The sequence below is a fragment of the Somniosus microcephalus genome, chromosome 6, assembly GCF_052327205.1.
Source record: "Somniosus microcephalus isolate GS21.2 chromosome 6, FLI_Smic_1.0, whole genome shotgun sequence".
Lineage (NCBI taxonomy): Eukaryota > Metazoa > Chordata > Chondrichthyes > Squaliformes > Somniosidae > Somniosus > Somniosus microcephalus.
The window spans coordinates 172063351-172078574 of record NC_140992.1 but is presented as its reverse complement, the minus strand read 5'-3'; positions in this window follow the sequence as shown (position 1 = coordinate 172078574).

Below are 15224 nucleotides of genomic sequence, written 5' to 3'. Positions count from 1 at the left end.
GTGTGTGTGAGAGCGTGCGAGAGTGTGTGAGAGTGTGTGTGAGAGAGTGTGTGACAGTGTGTGAAAGTGTATGAGAGAGTGTGTGAGAGTGTGTGCTAGAGTGTGTGCGAGAGTGCGTGAGAGAGTGTGTGTGAGAGTGTGTGAGAGAGTGTGTGTGAGAGTGTGTGAGAGTGTGTGTGTGAGAGTGTTTGTGAGAGTGTGTGTGTGAGAGAGTGTGTGAGAGAGTGTGTGACAGTGTGTGAAAGTGTATGAGAGAGTGTGTGAGAGTGTGTGAGAGAGTGTGTGTGAGAGTGTGTGAGAGAGTGTGTGTGAGAGTGTGTGAGAGTGTGTGTGTGAGAGTGTTTGTGAGAGTGTGTGTGTGAGAGAGTGTGTGAGAGAATGTGTGTGAGAGTGTGTGCGAGAGTGTGTGCGAGAGCGTGTGCGAGAGTGTGTGAGAGAGTGTGTGCGAGAGTGTGTGCGAGAGTGTGTGTGAGAGTGTGTGCGAGAGTGTGTGCGAGAGTGTGTGCGAGAGTGTGTGCGAGAGTGTGTGCGAGAGTGTGTGAGAGAGTGTGTGTGAGAGTGTGTGTGAGTGTGTGAGAGAGTGTGTGTGAGAGTGTGTGAGAGAGTGTGTGCGAGAGTGTGTGCGAGAGTGTGTGCGAGAGTGTGTGAGAGAGTGTGTGTGAGAGTGTGTGTGAGAGTGTGTGTGAGAGTGTGTGAGAGAGTGTGTGTGAGAGTGTGTGAGAGAGTGTGTGTGAGAGTGTGTGAGAGTGTGTGTGAGAGTGTGTGAGAGAGTGTGTGTGAGAGTGTGTGAGAGAGTGTGTGTGAGAGTGTGTGTGAGAGTGTGTGTGAGAGTGTGTGAGAGAGTGTGTGTGAGAATGTGTGTGAGAGTGTGTGTGAGAGTGTGTGTGAGAGTGTGTGAGAGAGTGTGTGTGAGAGTGTGTGAGAGAGTGTGTGTGAGAGTGTGTGAGAGAGTGTGTGTGAGAATGTGTGTGAGAATGTGTGTGAGAGCGTGCGAGAGTGTGTGAGAGTGTATGAGAGTGTGTGTGAGTGTGTGTGAGTGTGTGGTGGGAGTGTGTGAGAGTGTGTGTGTGTGAGTATGAGAGAGTGTGTGTGAGAGTGTGTGAGAGTGTGTGTGTGTGAGTATGAGAGAGTGTGTGTGAGAGTGTGTGAGAGTGTGTGTGAGAGCGTGCGAGAGTGTGTGAGAGTGTGTGCGAGTATGTGTGTGTGAGTATGAGAGAGTGTGTGTGAGAGTGTGTGAGAGTGTGTGTGAGAGCGTGCGAGAGTGTGTGAGAGTGTGTGTGAGAGAGTGTGTGACAGTGTGTGAAAGTGTATGAGAGAGTGTGTGAGAGTGTGTGCTAGAGTGTGTGCGAGAGTGCGTGAGAGAGTGTGTGTGAGAGTGTGTGAGAGAGTGTGTGTGAGAGTGTGTGAGAGTGTGTGTGTGAGAGTGTTTGTGAGAGTGTGTGTGTGAGAGAGTGTGTGAGAGAGTGTGTGACAGTGTGTGAAAGTGTATGAGAGAGTGTGTGAGAGTGTGTGAGAGAGTGTGTGTGAGAGTGTGTGAGAGAGTGTGTGTGAGAGTGTGTGAGAGTGTGTGTGTGAGAGTGTTTGTGAGAGTGTGTGTGTGAGAGAGTGTGTGAGAGAATGTGTGTGAGAGTGTGTGCGAGAGTGTGTGCGAGAGCGTGTGCGAGAGTGTGTGAGAGAGTGTGTGCGAGAGTGTGTGCGAGAGTGTGTGTGAGAGTGTGTGCGAGAGTGTGTGCGAGAGTGTGTGCGAGAGTGTGTGCGAGAGTGTGTGAGAGAGTGTGTGTGAGAGTGTGTGTGAGTGTGTGAGAGAGTGTGTGTGAGAGTGTGTGAGAGAGTGTGTGCGAGAGTGTGTGCGAGAGTGTGTGCGAGAGTGTGTGAGAGAGTGTGTGTGAGAGTGTGTGAGAGAGTGTGTGTGAGAGTGTGTGAGAGAGTGTGTGTGAGAGTGTGTGAGAGAGTGTGTGTGAGAGTGTGTGAGAGTGTGAGTGAGAGTGTGTGAGAGAGTGTGTGTGAGAGTGTGTGAGAGAGTGTGTGTGAGAGTGTGTGTGAGAGTGTGTGTGAGAGTGTGTGAGAGAGTGTGTGTGAGAGTGTGTGTGAGAGTGTGTGTGAGAGTGTGTGTGAGAGTGTGTGAGAGAGTGTGTGTGAGAGTGTGTGAGAGAGTGTGTGTGAGAGTGTGTGAGAGAGTGTGTGTGAGAATGTGTGTGAGAATGTGTGTGAGAGTGTGTGAGAGAGTGTGTGTGAGAGTGTGTGAGAGAGTGTGTGTGAGAGTGTGTGAGAGAGTGTGTGTGAGAGTGTGTGAGAGAGTGTGTGTGAGAGTGTGTGAGAGAGTGTGTGTGAGAATGTGTGAGAGAGTGTGTGTGAGAGTGTGTGTGAGAGTGTGTGAGAGAGTGTGTGTGAGAGTGTGTGCGAGAGTGTGTGCGAGAGTGTGTGCGAGAGTGTGTGAGAGAGTTTGAGTGAGAGTGTGTGAGAGAGTGTGTGTGAGAGTGTGTGAGAGAGTGTGTGTGAGAGTGTGTGAGAGAGTGTGTGTGAGAGTGTGTGCGAGAGTGTGTGCGAGAGTGTGTGCGAGAGTGTGTGAGAGAGTGTGTGTAAGAGTGTGTGAGAGAGTGTGTGCGAGAGTGTGTGCGAGAGTGTGTGCGAGAGTGTGTGAGAGAGAGTGTGTGAGAGTGTGTGAGAGAGTGTGTGTGAGAGTGTGTGAGAGAGTGTGTGTGAGAGTGTGTGAGAGAGTGTGTGTGAGAGTGTGTGCGAGAGTGTGTGCGAGAGTGTGTGCGAGAGTGTGTGCGAGAGTGTGTGAGAGAGTGTGTGTGAGAGTGTGTGAGAGAGTGTGTGTGAGAGTGTGTGTGAGAGTGTGTAAGAGTGTGTGTGAGAGTGTGTGAGAGAATGTGTGTGAGAGTGTGTGAGAGTTTGTGAGAGAGTGTGAGAGAGAGTGTGTGTGAGAGTGTGTGAGAGAGTGTGTGTGAGAGTGTGTGAGAGAATGTGTGTGAGAGAGTGTGTGTGAGAGTGTGTGTGAGAGTGTGTGCGAAAGTGTGTGCGAGAGTGTGTGAGAGAGTGTGTGTGAGAGTGTGTGTGAGAGTGTGTGAGAGAGTGTGTGCGAGAGTGTGTGAGAGAGTGTGTGAGAGAGTGTGTGTGAGAGTGTGTGTGAGAGTGTGTGAGAGAGTGGGTGCGAGAGTGTGTGAGAGAGTGTGTGTGAGAGTGTGTGTGAGAGTGTGTGAGAGAGTGTGTGCGAGAGTGTGTGCGAGAGTGTGTGAGAGAGTGTGTGTGAGAGTGTGTGTGAGAGTGTGTGAGAGAGTGTGTGCGAGAGTGTGTGAGAGAGTGTGTGAGAGAGTGTGTGTGAGAGTGTGTGTGAGAGTGTGTGAGAGAGTGTGTGCGAGAGTGTGTGAGAGAGTGTGTGTGAGAGTGTGTGTGAGAGTGTGTGAGAGAGTGTGTGTGAGAGTGTGTGCGAGAGTGTGTGCGAGAGTGTGTGAGAGAGTGTGTGTGAGAGTGTGTGTGAGAGTGTGTGAGAGAGTGTGTGTGAGAGTGTGTGAGAGAATGTGTGTGAGAGTGTTTGTGAGAGTGTGTGCGAGAGTGTGCTAGAGTGTGGTAGAGTGCGTGTGTGAGAGTGTGTGCGAGAGTGTGTGCGAGAGTGTGTGTGAGAGTGTGTGTGAGAGAGTGTGTGTGAGAGTGTGTGCGAGAGTGTGTGCGAGAGTGTGTGCGAGAGTGTGTGCGAGAGTGTGTGAGAGAGTGTGTGTGAGAGTGTGTGTGAGAGTGTGTGTGAGAGTGTGTGTGAGAGTGTGTGAGAGAGTGTGTGTGAGAGTGTGTGCGAGAGTGTGTGAGAGAGTGTGTGTGAGAGTGTGTGTGAGAGTGTGTGAGAGAGTGTGTGCGAGAGTGTGTGAGAGAGTGTGTGTGAGAGTGTGTGTGAGAGTGTGTGAGAGAGTGTGTGTGAGAGTGTGTGCGAGAGTGTGTGCGAGAGTGTGTGAGAGAGTGTGTGTGAGAGTGTGTGTGAGAGTGTGTGAGAGAGTGTGTGTGAGAGAGTGTGAGAGAATGTGTGTGAGAGTGTTTGTGAGAGTGTGTGCGAGAGTGTGCTAGAGTGTGGTAGAGTGCATGTGTGAGAGTGTGTGCGAGATTGTGTGTGAGAGTGTGTGTGAGAGTGTGTGTGAGAGTGTGTGAGAGTGTGTGTGAGAGAGTGTGTGTGAGAGTGTGTGTGTGAGAGTGTGTGTGTGAGAGTGTGTGTGAGAGTGTGTGCGAGAGTGTGTGTGAGAATGTGTGTGAGAGTGTTTGTGAGAGTGTGTGTGAGAGTGTGTGAGAGTGTGTGTGCGAGAGTGTGTGTGAGAGTGTGTGTGAGAGTGTTTGTGAGAGTGTGTGTGAGAGTGTGTGAGAGTGTGTGTGCGAGAGTGTGTGTGAGAGTGTGTGTGAGAGTGTTTGTGAGAGTGTGTGTGAGAGTGTGTGAGAGTGTGTGTGAGAGTGTTTGTGAGAATGTGTGTGAGAGTGTGTGAGAATGTGTGTGAGAGTGTTTGTGAGAATGTGTGAGTGTGTGAGAGTGTGTGTCATTGTGTGAGGGTGTGTGAGAGCGTGCGAGAGAGTGTGAGAGAATGTGAGAAAGTGTGTGAAAGTGTGAGAGTGTGTGAGAGAGTGTGTGAGAGTGTGAGAGTGTGCGTGAGAGAGTGTGTGAGAGTGTGAGAGAATGTGTGATAGTGTGTGCGAGAGTGTGTCAGAGAGTGCATGTGTGTGAGAGTGGGAGAGAGTGTGTGTGAGATTGGGTGTGAGAGTTTGTGAGAGTGTGTGTGAGAGTGTGTGAGGGTGTGTGCGAGAGTGTGTGTGAGAGTGTGTGAGAGTGTGTGTGAGAGTGTGTGAGAGTGTGTGTGAGAGCGTGCGAGAGTGTGTGAGAGTGTATGAGAGTGTGTGTGAGTGTGTGTGAGTGTGTGGTGGGAGTGTGTGAGAGTGTGTGTGTGTGAGTATGAGAGAGTGTGTGTGAGAGTGTGTGAGAGTGTGTGTGTGTGAGTATGAGAGAGTGTGTGTGAGAGTGTGTGAGAGTGTGTGTGAGAGCGTGCGAGAGTGTGTGAGAGTGTGTGCGAGTATGTGTGTGTGAGTATGAGAGAGTGTGTGTGAGAGTGTGTGAGAGTGTGTGTGAGAGCGTGCGAGAGTGTGTGAGAGTGTGTGTGAGAGAGTGTGTGACAGTGTGTGAAAGTGTATGAGAGAGTGTGTGAGAGTGTGTGCTAGAGTGTGTGCGAGAGTGCGTGAGAGAGTATGTGTGAGAGTGTGTGAGAGAGTGTGTGTGAGAGTGTGTGAGAGTGTGTGTGTGAGAGTGTTTGTGAGAGTGTGTGTGTGAGAGAGTGTGTGAGAGAGTGTGTGACAGTGTGTGAAAGTGTATGAGAGAGTGTGTGAGAGTGTGTGAGAGAGTGTGTGTGAGAGTGTGTGAGAGAGTGTGTGTGAGAGTGTGTGAGAGTGTGTGTGTGAGAGTGTTTGTGAGAGTGTGTGTGTGAGAGAGTGTGTGAGAGAATGTGTGTGAGAGTGTGTGCGAGAGTGTGTGCGAGAGTGTGTGCGAGAGTGTGTGAGAGAGTGTGTGCGAGAGTGTGTGAGAGAGTGTGTGTGAGAGTGTGTGCGAGAGTGTGTGCGAGAGTGTGTGTGAGAGTGTGTGCGAGAGTGTGTGCGAGAGTGTGTGCGAGAGTGTGTGAGAGAGTGTGTGTGAGAGTGTGTGTGAGTGTGTGAGAGAGTGTGTGTGAGAGTGTGTGAGAGAGTGTGTGCGAGAGTGTGTGCGAGAGTGTGTGCGAGAGTGTGTGAGAGAGTGTGTGTGAGAGTTTGTGAGAGAGTGTGTGTGAGAGTGTGTGAGAGAGTGTGTGTGAGAGTGTGTGAGAGAGTGTGTGTGAGAGTGTGTGAGAGTGTGTGTGAGAGTGTGTGAGAGAGTGTGTGTGAGAGTGTGTGAGAGAGTGTGTGTGAGAGTGTGTGTGAGAGTGTGTGTGAGAGTGTGTGAGAGAGTGTGTGTGAGAATGTGTGTGAGAGTGTGTGTGAGAGTGTGTGTGAGAGTGTGTGAGAGAGTGTGTGTGAGAGTGTGTGAGAGAGTGTGTGTGAGAGTGTGTGAGAGAGTGTGTGTGAGAATGTGTGTGAGAATGTGTGTGAGAGTGTGTGAGAGAGTGTGTGTGAGAGTGTGTGAGAGAGTGTGTGTGAGAGTGTGTGAGAGAGTGTGTGTGAGAGTGTGTGAGAGAGTGTGTGTGAGAGTGTGTGAGAGAGTGTGTGTGAGAGTGTGTGAGAGTGTGTGTGTGTGAGTATGAGAGAGTGTGTGTGAGAGTGTGTGAGAGTGTGTGTGAGAGCGTGCGAGAGTGTGTGAGAGTGTGTGCGAGTATGTGTGTGTGAGTATGAGAGAGTGTGTGTGAGAGTGTGTGAGAGTGTGTGTGAGAGCGTGCGAGAGTGTGTGAGAGTGTGTGTGAGAGAGTGTGTGACAGTGTGTGAAAGTGTATGAGAGAGTGTGTGAGAGTGTGTGCTAGAGTGTGTGCGAGAGTGCGTGAGAGAGTGTGTGTGAGAGTGTGTGAGAGAGTGTGTGTGAGAGTGTGTGAGAGTGTGTGTGTGAGAGTGTTTGTGAGAGTGTGTGTGTGAGAGAGTGTGTGAGAGAGTGTGTGACAGTGTGTGAAAGTGTATGAGAGAGTGTGTGAGAGTGTGTGAGAGAGTGTGTGTGAGAGTGTGTGAGAGAGTGTGTGTGAGAGTGTGTGAGAGTGTGTGTGTGAGAGTGTTTGTGAGAGTGTGTGTGTGAGAGAGTGTGTGAGAGAATGTGTGTGAGAGTGTGTGCGAGAGTGTGTGCGAGAGTGTGTGCGAGAGAGTGTGAGAGAGTGTGTGCGAGAGTGTGTGAGAGAGTGTGTGTGAGAGTGTGTGCGAGAGTGTGTGCGAGAGTGTGTGCGAGAGTGTGTGCGAGAGTGTGTGCGAGAGTGTGTGCGAGAGTGTGTGAGAGAGTGTGTGTGAGAGTGTGTGTGAGTGTGTGAGAGAGTGTGTGTGAGAGTGTGTGAGAGAGTGTGTGCGAGAGTGTGTGCGAGAGTGTGTGCGAGAGTGTGTGAGAGAGTGTGTGTGAGAGTGTGTGAGAGAGTGTGTGTGAGAGTGTGTGAGAGAGTGTGTGTGAGAGTGTGTGAGAGAGTGTGTGTGAGAGTGTGTGAGAGTGTGTGTGAGAGTGTGTGAGAGAGTGTGTGTGAGAGTGTGTGAGAGAGTGTGTGTGAGAGTGTGTGTGAGAGTGTGTGTGAGAGTGTGTGAGAGAGTGTGTGTGAGAATGTGTGTGAGAGTGTGTGTGAGAGTGTGTGTGAGAGTGTGTGAGAGAGTGTGTGTGAGAGTGTGTGAGAGAGTGTGTGTGAGAGAGAGTGTGTGTGAGAATGTGTGTGAGAATGTGTGTGAGAGTGTGTGAGAGAGTGTGTGTGAGAGTGTGTGAGAGAGTGTGTGTGAGAGTGTGTGAGAGAGTGTGTGTGAGAGTGTGTGAGAGAGTGTGTGTGAGAGTGTGTGAGAGAGTGTGTGTGAGAATGTGTGAGAGAGTGTGTGTGAGAGTGTGTGTGAGAGTGTGTGAGAGAGTGTGTGTGAGAGTGTGTGCGAGAGTGTGTGCGAGAGTGTGTGAGAGAGTTTGTGTGAGAGTGTGTGAGAGAGTGTGTGTGAGAGTGTGTGAGAGAGTGTGTGTGAGAGTGTGTGAGAGAGTGTGTGTGAGAGTGTGTGCGAGAGTGTGTGCGAGAGTGTGTGAGAGAGTGTGTGTGAGAGTGTGTGAGAGAGTGTGTGCGAGAGTGTGTGCGAGAGTGTGTGCGAGAGTGTGTGAGAGAGAGTGTGTGAGAGTGTGTGAGAGAGTGTGTGTGAGAGTGTGTGAGAGAGTGTGTGTGAGAGTGTGTGAGAGAGTGTGTGTGAGAGTGTGTGCGAGAGTGTGTGCGAGAGTGTGTGCGAGAGTGTGTGCGAGAGTGTGTGAGAGAGTGTGTGTGAGAGTGTGTGAGAGAGTGTGTGTGAGAGTGTGTGAGAGAGTGTGTGTGAGAGTGTGTGAGAGTGTGTGTGAGAGTGTGTGAGAGAATGTGTGTGAGAGTGTGTGAGAGTGTGTGAGAGAGTGTGAGAGAGAGTGTGTGTGAGAGTGTGTGAGAGAGTGTGTGTGAGAGTGTGTGAGAGAATGTGTGTGAGAGAGTGTGTGTGAGAGTGTGTGTGAGAGTGTGTGCGAGAGTGTGTGCGAGAGTGTGTGAGAGAGTGTGTGTGAGAGTGTGTGTGAGAGTGTGTGAGAGAGTGTGTGCGAGAGTGTGTGAGAGAGTGTGTGAGAGAGTGTGTGTGAGAGTGTGTGTGAGAGTGTGTGAGAGAGTGTGTGCGAGAGTGTGTGAGAGAGTGTGTGTGAGAGTGTGTGTGTGAGAGTGTGTGTGAGAGAGTGTGTGTGAGAGTGTGTGTGTGAGAGTGTGTGTGAGAGTGTGTGTGAGAGTGTTTGTGAGAGTGTGTGTGTGAGAGAGTGTGTGAGAGAATGTGTGTGAGAGTGTGTGTGAGAGTGTGTGCGAGAGTGTGTGCGAGAGTGTGTGTGAGAGTGTTTGTGAGAGTGTGTGTGAGAGTGTGTGAGAGTGTGTGTGCGAGAGTGTGTGTGAGAGTGTGTGTGAGAGTGTTTGTGAGAGTGTGTGTGAGAGTGTGTGAGAGTGTGTGTGCGAGAGTGTGTGTGAGAGTGTGTGTGAGAGTGTTTGTGAGAGTGTGTGTGAGAGTGTGTGAGAGTGTGTGTGAGAGTGTTTGTGAGAATGTGTGTGAGAGTGTGTGAGAATGTGTGTGAGAGTGTTTGTGAGAATGTGTGAGTGTGTGAGAGTGTGTGTCATTGTGTGAGGGTGTGTGAGAGCGTGCGAAAGAGTGTGAGAGAATGTGAGAAAGTGTGTGAAAGTGTGAGAGTGTGTGAGAGAGTGTGTGAGAGTGTGAGAGTGTGCGTGAGAGAGTGTGTGAGAGTGTGAGAGAATGTGTGATAGTGTGTGCGAGAGTGTGTCAGAGAGTGCATGTGTGTGAGAGTGGGAGAGAGTGTGTGTGAGATTGGGTGTGAGAGTTTGTGAGAGTGTGTGTGAGAGTGTGTGAGGGTGTGTGCGAGAGTGTGTGTGAGAGTGTGTGAGAGTGTGTGTGAGAGTGTGTGAGAGTGTGTGTGAGAGCGTGCGAGAGTGTGTGAGAGTGTATGAGAGTGTGTGTGAGTGTGTGTGAGTGTGTGGTGGGAGTGTGTGTGAGTGTGTGTGTGTGAGTATGAGAGAGTGTGTGTGAGAGTGTGTGAGAGTGTGTGTGTGTGAGTATGAGAGAGTGTGTGTGAGAGTGTGTGAGAGTGTGTGTGAGAGCGTGCGAGAGTGTGTGAGAGTGTGTGCGAGTATGTGTGTGTGAGTATGAGAGAGTGTGTGTGAGAGTGCGTGAGAGTGTGTGTGAGAGCGTGCGAGAGTGTGTGAGAGTGTGTGTGAGAGAGTGTGTGACAGTGTGTGAAAGTGAATGAGAGAGTGTGTGAGAGTGTGTGCTAGAGTGTGTGCGAGAGTGCGTGAGAGAGTGTGTGTGAGAGTGTGTGAGTGTGTGTGAGAGTGTGTGAGAGTGTGTGTGTGAGAGTGTTTGTGAGAGTGTGTGTGTGAGAGAGTGTGTGAGAGAGTGTGTGACAGTGTGTGAAAGTGTATGAGAGAGTGTGTGAGAGTGTGTGAGAGAGTGTGTGTGAGAGTGTGTGAGAGAGTGTGTGTGAGAGTGTGTGAGAGTTTGTGTGTGAGAGTGTTTGTGAGAGTGTGTGTGTGAGAGAGTGTGTGAGAGAATGTGTGTGAGAGTGTGTGCGAGAGTGTGTGCGAGAGTGTGTGCGAGAGTGTGTGAGAGAGTTTGTGCGAGAGTGTGTGAGAGAGTGTGTGTGAGAGCGTGTGCGAGAGTGTGTGCGAGAGTGTGTGTGAGAGTGTGTGCGAGAGTGTGTGCGAGAGTGTGTGCGAGAGTGTGTGAGAGAGTGTGTGTGAGAGTGTGTGTGAGTGTGTGAGAGAGTGTGTGTGAGAGTGTGTGAGAGAGTGTGTGCGAGAGTGTGTGCGAGAGTGTGTGCGAGAGTGTGTGAGAGAGTGTGTGTGAGAGTGTGTGAGAGAGTGTGTGTGAGAGTGTGTGAGAGAGTGTGTGTGAGAGTGTGTGAGAGAGTGTGTGTGAGAGTGTGTGAGAGTGTGTGTGAGAGTGTGTGAGAGAGTGTGTGTGAGAGTGTGTGAGAGAGTGTGTGTGAGAGTGTGTGTGAGAGTGTGTGTGAGAGTGTGTGAGAGAGTGTGTGTGAGAATGTGTGTGAGAGTGTGTGTGAGAGTGTGTGTGAGAGTGTGTGAGAGAGTGTGTGTGAGAGTGTGTGAGAGAGTGTGTGTGAGAGTGTGTGAGAGAGTGTGTGTGAGAATGTGTGTGAGAATGTGTGTGAGAGTGTGTGAGAGAGTGTGTGTGAGAGTGTGTGAGAGAGTGTGTGTGAGAGTGTGTGAGAGAGTGTGTGTGAGAGTGTGTGAGAGAGTGTGTGTGAGAGTGTGTGAGAGAGTGTGTGTGAGAATGTGTGAGAGAGTGTGTGTGAGAGTGTGTGTGAGAGTGTGTGAGAGAGTGTGTGTGAGAGTGTGTGCGAGAGTGTGTGCGAGAGTGTGTGCGAGAGTGTGTGAGAGAGTTTGTGTGAGAGTGTGTGAGAGAGTGTGTGTGAGAGTGTGTGAGAGAGTGTGTGTGAGAGTGTGTTAGAGAGTGTGTGTGAGAGTGTGTGCGAGAGTGTGTGCGAGAGTGTGTGCGAGAGTGTGTGAGAGAGTGTGTGTGAGAGTGTGTGAGAGAGTGTGTGCGAGAGTGTGTGCGAGAGTGTGTGCGAGAGTGTGTGAGAGAGAGTGTGTGAGAGTGTGTGAGAGAGTGTGTGTGAGAGTGTGTGAGAGAGTGTGTGTGAGAGTGTGTGAGAGAGTGTGTGTGAGAGTGTGTGCGAGAGTGTGTGCGAGAGTGTGTGCGAGAGTGTGTGCGAGAGTGTGTGAGAGAGTGTGTGTGAGAGTGTGTGACAGAGTGTGTGTGAGAGTGTGTGAGAGAGTGTGTGTGAGAGTGTGTGAGAGTGTGTGTGAGAGTGTGTGAGAGAATGTGTGTGAGAGTGTGTGAGAGTGTGTGAGAGAGTGTGAGAGAGAGTGTGTGTGAGAGTGTGTGAGAGAGTGTGTGTGAGAGTGTGTGAGAGAATGTGTGTGAGAGAGTGTGTGTGAGAGTGTGTGTGAGAGTGTGTGCGAGAGTGTGTGCGAGAGTGTGTGAGAGAGTGTGTGTGAGAGTGTGTGTGAGAGTGTGTGAGAGAGTGTGTGCGAGAGTGTGTGAGAGAGTGTGTGAGAGAGTGTGTGTGAGAGTGTGTGTGAGAGTGTGTGAGAGAGTGTGTGCGAGAGTGTGTGAGAGAGTGTGTGTGAGAGTGTGTGTGAGAGTGTGTGAGAGAGTGTGTGCGAGAGTGTGTGCGAGAGTGTGTGAGAGAGTGTGTGTGAGAGTGTGTGTGAGAGTGTGTGAGAGAGTGTGTGCGAGAGTGTGTGAGAGAGTGTGTGAGAGAGTGTGTGTGAGAGTGTGTGTGAGAGTGTGTGAGAGAGTGTGTGCGAGAGTGTGTGAGAGAGTGTGTGTGAGAGTGTGTGTGAGAGTGTGTGAGAGAGTGTGTGTGAGAGTGTGTGCGAGAGTGTGTGCGAGAGTGTGTGAGAGAGTGTGTGTGAGAGTGTGTGTGAGAGTGTGTGAGAGAGTGTGTGTGAGAGTGTGTGAGAGAATGTGTGTGAGAGTGTTTGTGAGAGTGTGTGCGAGAGTGTGCTAGAGTGTGGAAGAGTGCGTGTGTGAGAGTGTGTGCGAGAGTGTGTGTGAGAGTGTGTGTGAGAGTGTGTGTGAGAGTGTGTGAGAGTGTGTGTGAGAGAGTGTGTGTGAGAGTGTGTGCGAGAGTGTGTGTGAGAGTGTGTGCGAGAGTGTGTGAGAGAGTGTGTGTGAGAGTGTGTGTGAGAGTGTGTGTGAGAGTGTGTGTGAGAGTGTGTGAGAGAGTGTGTGTGAGAGTGTGTGCGAGAGTGTGTGAGAGAGTGTGTGTGAGAGTGTGTGTGAGAGTGTGTGAGAGAGTGTGTGCGAGAGTGTGTGAGAGAGTGTGTGTGAGAGTGTGTGTGAGAGTGTGTGAGAGAGTGTGTGTGAGAGTGTGTGCGAGAGTGTGTGCGAGAGTGTGTGAGAGAGTGTGTGTGAGAGTGTGTGTGAGAGTGTGTGAGAGAGTGTGTGTGAGAGAGTGTGAGAGAATGTGTGTGAGAGTGTTTGTGAGAGTGTGTGCGAGAGTGTGCTAGAGTGTGGTAGAGTGCGTGTGTGAGAGTGTGTGCGAGATTGTGTGTGAGAGTGTGTGTGAGAGTGTGTGTGAGAGTGTGTGAGAGTGTGTGTGAGAGAGTGTCTGTGAGAGTGTGTGTGTGAGAGTGTGTGTGAGAGAGTGCGTGTGAGAGTGTGTGTGTGAGAGTGTGTGTGAGAGTGTGTGTGAGAGTGTTTGTGAGAGTGTGTGTGTGAGAGAGTGTGTGAGAGAATGTGTGTGAGAGTTTGTGTGAGAGTGTGTGCGAGAGTGTGTGTGAGAGTGTGTGTGAGAGTGTTTGTGAGAGTGTGTGTGAGAGTGTGTGAGAGTGTGTGTGTGAGAGTGTGTGTGAGAGTGTGTGTGAGAGAGTTTGTGAGAGTGTGTGTGAGAGTGTGTGAGAGTGTGTGTGCGAGAGTGTGTGTGAGAGTGTGTGTGAGAGTGTTTGTGAGAGTGTGTGTGAGAGTGTGTGAGAGTGTGTGTGAGAGAGTGTGTGAGAGTGTGTGAGAGAGTGTGTGAGAGTGTGTGAGAGTGTGTGTGAGTGTGTGTGAGAGTGTTTGTGAGAGTGTGTGTGAGAGTGTGTGTGCGAGAGTGTGTGTGAGAGTGTGTGTGAGAGTGTTTGTGAGAGTGTGTGTGAGAGTGTGTGTGAGAGAGTGTGTGAGAGTGTGTGAGAGTGTGTGTGACAGTGTGTGAGAGTGTGTGTGAGAGTGTGTGTGAGAGAGTGTGTGAGAGTGTGTGAGAGAATGTGTGTGAGAGTGTGTGTGAGAGTGTGTGCGAGAGTGTGTGAGAGTGTGTGTGAGAGAGTGTGTGAGAGTGTGTGTGAGAGTGTGTGTGAGAGTGTGTGTGAGAGTGTGTGTGAGAGAGTGTGTGAGAGTGTGTGTGAGAGTGTGTGTGAGAGTGTGTGTGTGAGAGAGTGTGAGAGTGTTTGTGAGAGTGTGTGTGAGAGTGTGTGTGAGAGTGTGTGTGAGAGTGTGTGTGAGAGTGTGTGTGAGAGTGTGTGAGAGTGTGTGTGAGAGTGTGTGTGAGAGAGTGTGTGTGAGAGTGTGTGAGAGAGTGTGTGAGAGTGTGTGTGAGAGAGTGTGTGTGAGAGTGTGTGCGAGAGTGTGTGCGAGAGTGTGTGTGAGAGAGTGTGTGTGAGAGTGTGTGCGAGAGTGTGTGCGAGAGTGTGTGCGAGAGTGTGTGTGAGAGAGTGTGTGTGAGAGTGTGTGAGAGTGTGTGTGAGAGTGTGTGTGAGAGAGTGTGTGTGAGAGTGTGTGTGAGAGTGTGTGCGAGAGTGTGTGTGCGAGTGTGTGTGAGAGTGTGTGCGAGAGTGTGTGCGAGAGTGTGTGTGAGAGTGTGTGTGAGAGAATGTGTGTGAGAGTGTGTGAGAGTGTGTGTGAGAGTGTGTGTGAGAGAGTGTGTGTGAGAGTGTGTGTGTGAGAGTGTGTGAGAGTGTGTGTGAGAGTGTGTGTGAGAGAGTGTGTGTGAGAGTGTGTGTGAGAGTGTGTGCGAGAGTGTGTGTGAGAGTGTGTGAGAGTGTGTGTGAGAGTGTGTGTGAGAGTGTGTGTGAGAGTGTGTGTGAGAGTGTGTGAGAGTCTGTGTGAGAGTCTGTGTGAGAGAGTGTGTGTGAGAGTGTGTGTGAGAGTGTGTGTGAGAGTGTGTGTGAGAGTGTGTGAGAGTGTGTGTGAGAGTGTGTGAGAGTGTGTGTGAGAGTGTGTGTGAGAGTGTGTGTGAGAGTGTGTGAGAGAGTGTGTGTGAGAGAGTGTGTGTGAGAGTGTGTGAGAGTGTGTGTGAGAGAGTGTGTGTGAGAGTGTGTGAGAGAGTGTGTGTGAGAGTGTGTTTGAGAGTGTGTGTGTGAGAGTGTGTGAGAGTGTGTGTGAGAGTGTGTGTGAGAGTGTGTGTGAGAGTGTGTGTGAGAGTGTGTGAGAGAGAGTGTGTGAGAGTATGAGAGAGTGTTTGTGAGAGTGTGTGAGAGAGAGTGTGTGAGAGTATGAGAGAGTGTGTGTGAGAGTGCGTGTGTGAGAGTGTGTGTGAGAGTGTGTGAGAGTGTGTGAGAGTGTGAGAGAGTGTGTGTGAGAGTGTGTGTGAGAGTGTGTGAGGGTGTGTGTCAGAGTGTGAGAGAGTGTGTGTGAGAGTGTGTGTGAGAGAGTGTGTGTGAGAGTGTGTGTGAGAGTGTGTGTGAGAGAGTGTGTGAGAGTGTGTGAGAGAGTGTGTGTGAGAGTGTGTGAGAGTGTGTGAGAGTGTGTGAGAGAGTGTGTGTGAGAGTGTGTGAGAGTGTGTGAGAGAGTGTGTGTGAGAGTGTGTGAGATTGTGTGAGAGTGTGTGAGAGAGTGTGTGTGAGAGTGTGTGTGAGAGTGTGTGTGTGAGAGTGTGTGAGAGTGTGTGTGAGAGAGTGTGTGTGAGAGTGTGTGAGAGAGTGTGTGTGAGAGTGTGTGCGAGAGTGTGTGTGAGAGTGTGTGTGAGAGAGTGTGTGAGAGAGTGTGTGTGACAGTGTGTGCGAGAGTGTGTGTGAGAGTGTGTGTGTGAGAGTGTGTGAGAGTGTGTGTGAGAGAGTGTGTGTGAGAGTGTGTGAGAGAGTGTGTGCGAGAGTGTGTGTGATAGTGTGTGTGAGAGTGTGTGAGAGTGTGTGTGAGAGAGTGTGTGTGAGAGTGTGTGAGAGAGTGTGTGTGAGAGTGTGTGTGAGAGTGTGTGTGAGAGTGTGTGAGAGAGTGTGTGTGAGAGTGTGTGTGAGAGTGTGTGTGAGAGTGTGTGAGAGAGTGTGTGTGAGAGTGTGTGTGAGAGTGTGTGTGAGAGTGTGTGCGAGAGTGTGTGTGAGAGTGTGTGTGAGAGAGTGTGTGTGAGAGTGTGTGTGAGAGAGTGTGTGAGAGTGTGTGTGAGAGTGTGTGTGAGAGAGTGTGTGAGAGAGTTTGTGCGAGAGTGTGTGTGAGAGTGTGTGTGTGAGAGTGTGTGAGAGTGTGTGTGAGAGAGTGTGTGTGAGAGTGTGTGAGAGAGTGTGTGTGAGAGTGTGTGCGAGAGTGTGTGTGAGAGTGTGTGAGAGTGTGTGAGAGAGTGTGTGAGAGTGTGTGTGTGAGAG